Below are 3,530 nucleotides of genomic sequence, written 5' to 3'. Positions count from 1 at the left end.
CTTTATCACCATGTCATGCATCATCAATCATCATGTTTTCTTTGTTCTTAGGAATCATTCACCAATTGATCCTAGTGCATCCAAGGCTATTGATCCATGTTTCATAATCATTGGTTCATGGTTCATCATTCATTCGAAGTCCTCATTCTAAGGGGCATGTTTCATTCAAATATAAAAGACCATTGAGTTAAGTCCTTTTTGCATTCATTGCTTCACACTCCATGGTTTATTCTTGGTCCATTGATTTCATTTATCCATATTGCTTTATAGTCCATTGATTTAAACCTTTTGGTGCATTCATTGGTCCATGTTTCACAATGCATTGGTTCTTGTTGTTTAGTTTATTGTTCTTGATTCATAGTCCATTTGTTTTGGTCCATTATGTCATCATATATTCATAATCCTTTGGTTTAGATGTCTTAGTTCTCATTCTTAATCCATGGGCCCATTCAAAGTTTCATGACAAGATTGATTTCAAACATATACATTGAAGGAAAAGTTCAATTTAAAGTAAAACATGTTTTCATCTAATCATAAAGATCATTTCTACTCAAATGAAGGCCCATCCATTCATTCATACAACATTTACATTGTCTACTACAAAAGAAAATACATCCCTTAAACCAGTTGACCAAAAGAAAATACATTGTCTACTACATTGTAAGAAATTGACTTTTGGTCAACTGTTGACTTTTTGGTCAACTGTTGACTTTTTGGTCAACCAGTTGACCAAACTCAACTAACCTATTTGTCCATCCCTTAAACCCCAGTGCCTATGGCATCTTCATTCTTCCATGTGATTCCATGATCATTTGCTTCATGAACAAGAAAGCCAATTTGCACCAAGTTTACTCACATGCGCTGAAACTTTGCCATGCCTTGAAACCATGTCCAATTGCCAAGCCATCCCTGCATCAATTAGCCTACACACATGCATTTGTCAAGCATACAATGCATTTCATACAAACATGCATAGATGGTCTAAGCACCAGGAAAACATTGAGCATGTTAACGAAAACAAGTAACAAGCATGATGCAAATCAAGCAATGCAGGGTTCATTTGGGCAGGCATACACTCACTTCAGTAAGATGGTACCAACCAACATCAACATGGTAACATGAACCTATGCACAAAATTAGTCTGCATTCTTTTTCACAAGCCCTAGCTACCACCTAATTGACCTAATTTAACCTCATTTCATAACATAAGCAAACTGGCAATACAATTTATCATGATACAAGCAGGATACAATTTACATCAAATAACATTTGACACACAATCATAACAGGCCTGACATCAACATCACAAGTAGCATAATATAACATCATTCAAAGCATACAATGGTAAAGCTATAACATTCATCATGTAGCCGACCAAGCCAGGGGCATCACAAAATAATAGCATGGCAATACAAATCATCATCACATCAGCAATACAATGTATCTTGACACAACCTACACTGCAAATTCTGTTAGCCATGCCTTGCATCAGCATCACCATGTTTGCACTGCAATGCCAAAATAGCTCAAACCTACAACTGAGCACGACTTGCAATTAAACAAAACCTATCATAGCAGGTCATAGTCTATCAACACAACCTATAATTGAAACATAACCTGTAGTTGGAATGAAACTTGTTCAGCAGGTTAATACCTTATAGCCATTAACACATCATCCACATGACTTTGATCAGTCACCTATAGCAACTAGTCACCACTTTATTCACTAACTAACCTGACTAACACTTTTAAATCTAATAAATAACTTAAAATTGGAATTAACAGAATTTATCCCTAACTAAAACTTACGAATTTCAATGGTTAACAGAGTTAGGATATTCTAACTAACTTTCCACTGTGATTAATTAACAGAGTTTCATCTATTAACTCTCTCCATCTATAAATTGACATCACTCTGCAATTATCATAGACGATTAATTTTGCTCAGAAATCTCAGTCACATTCTCTCAATCACACATATCCACTCATTATGCACACAATCTCCCTCGCTCTCATAGATAACATGTAGAAGAAGAAGGAGATTCAGAATATCTAAGAGGGGAGAAGAAGATGAAAAAGAAGAAGAAGAAGTTTAGGAAGAAGAATTGTACCTGAAGCTGGTTCAAACATCTTCATTTCCTCTAATCTCAAGTCTTCGTCTCCGGAAAGTAAGTGACGTTTCTTCACTGTTTGGCTTTATCCTTGTTACCACTATGTAGCTTAGGGGACAAGAAATCAAAGCCCTAACATCAGGGGCTTTGATTCCTCTATAGAAGCATTTAATTTAATTTCTTGATGTTAGGGTTCATAATAGTCTCTGCTCGATTTGGGGAATTCTTGAGGTTTTAGTAGAATTCAGTGTTTGATTCGAGTAGAGCTTGAGAATTAGAGTGGAATGGCATAGGTAGTTTTGATGTTTGATGCTCCATTGCCGCCGGTGGTGAGCTCCGACACGGTGGAGAGGGAGAAATCAATGGTGGACTTTTTTAATTAGTCTAAGCATGTGGAAAACGATTAACATGTGGAACACATGCTCTTTGTTTTATCTGAGTTTCCTTCCCTCTCAATCCCAGAATGTGCCAATGGCTCCCTAGGCCCAAACTTTCTTGTTGTTTGCATCCTAAACTCTTATACGCCCCCTGCTTCAAAGCTGAAAGTGGCAAATGGGCCTTGTGTTAGGCCCTGCTCCCTGTATTCTCTATTTTTCAGCAAACCCCTTGTTTCTATTTCTTCTATCTTTGTGACTTTTAATTATTTATCATGTTATTTTTAACATTTATTTGATAGAAAAATAATGGAAAATAATAATTGTTTTAATATATAATTTTAGAATTAGTATAATGTTAACTTTAGAATAAAATGATATTTGTTTTTTCTTGAATTTTGGAATTAATTGAATAATCACGTTTACCATGTTAATTAGAATTCCAATTCTTTTTAGGTTTAATTCATGTAAATAATTGATAACCATTGTATCATTAACATGCTCCCTTAGTTGAGGTTTATTTTTAGAATCAAGTTTAGCATGATGCGATTAATTCTTTAGGGTTTTTAGACTATTAATCCATTGTACATAACTCAATTTATTTTCATTCCCACTGATTGAGTTGATCAAAGTTGACTTTGGTCAATCAAATCCTTTGATTTGCGCTCATTCCCTAAGCTTGTCCAAGTGAAAAGAACCTTGATCACTTGATAAGGCAAGCCCCTGGTATTGAAACTGTACTAGATATCAAGACTTCAAACTCAAGATCAACACTTCACACCTCAAGTCAATACAAGTCAAGCATTGTAGATAGACCAGACTACTATTCAAGCATAACAAATGTGTATTAACATTTATCAATCACAATTTAAATTATGCACTGTAAGCCTTAAGCAATAGAGAAGGGGTGAGAGAGAAAATTCTTATCCTCATTCTGAATATCCTTGGGTACGGGACGAATGACTCAGTTGCTCAGAGTATTCACCTTTATTCATAGACTTTAGCACAATTCAAATCAAATGATTGTCAAGTCTTCTCCTACAAA

The 3,530-nt window shown here is 35.3% G+C and overlaps 1 long non-coding RNA gene across 2 annotated transcripts; it reads right to left on the bottom strand.

Annotated features, from left to right (window-relative positions):
• Window positions 1–543: 543 nt before the first annotated feature.
• LOC127086643 (uncharacterized) lies at window positions 544–2,585 on the bottom strand. 2 transcript variants are annotated; one of them, XR_007789536.1, is made up of 2 exons: window positions 2,112–2,585; window positions 544–1,538 (listed from the first exon to the last, which is right to left on the bottom strand). It is a non-coding gene; the product is annotated as an uncharacterized LOC127086643 (long non-coding RNA). The 2 variants fall into 2 exon arrangements; XR_007789537.1 differs by having other exon boundaries at window positions 544–1,532.
• Window positions 2,586–3,530: the final 945 nt, after the last annotated feature.

The sequence above is a fragment of the Lathyrus oleraceus genome, chromosome 5, assembly GCF_024323335.1.
Source record: "Lathyrus oleraceus cultivar Zhongwan6 chromosome 5, CAAS_Psat_ZW6_1.0, whole genome shotgun sequence".
Classification (NCBI taxonomy): Eukaryota; Viridiplantae; Streptophyta; class Magnoliopsida; order Fabales; family Fabaceae; genus Lathyrus; species Lathyrus oleraceus.
This window is presented reverse-complemented; position numbering and strand designations above follow the sequence as displayed.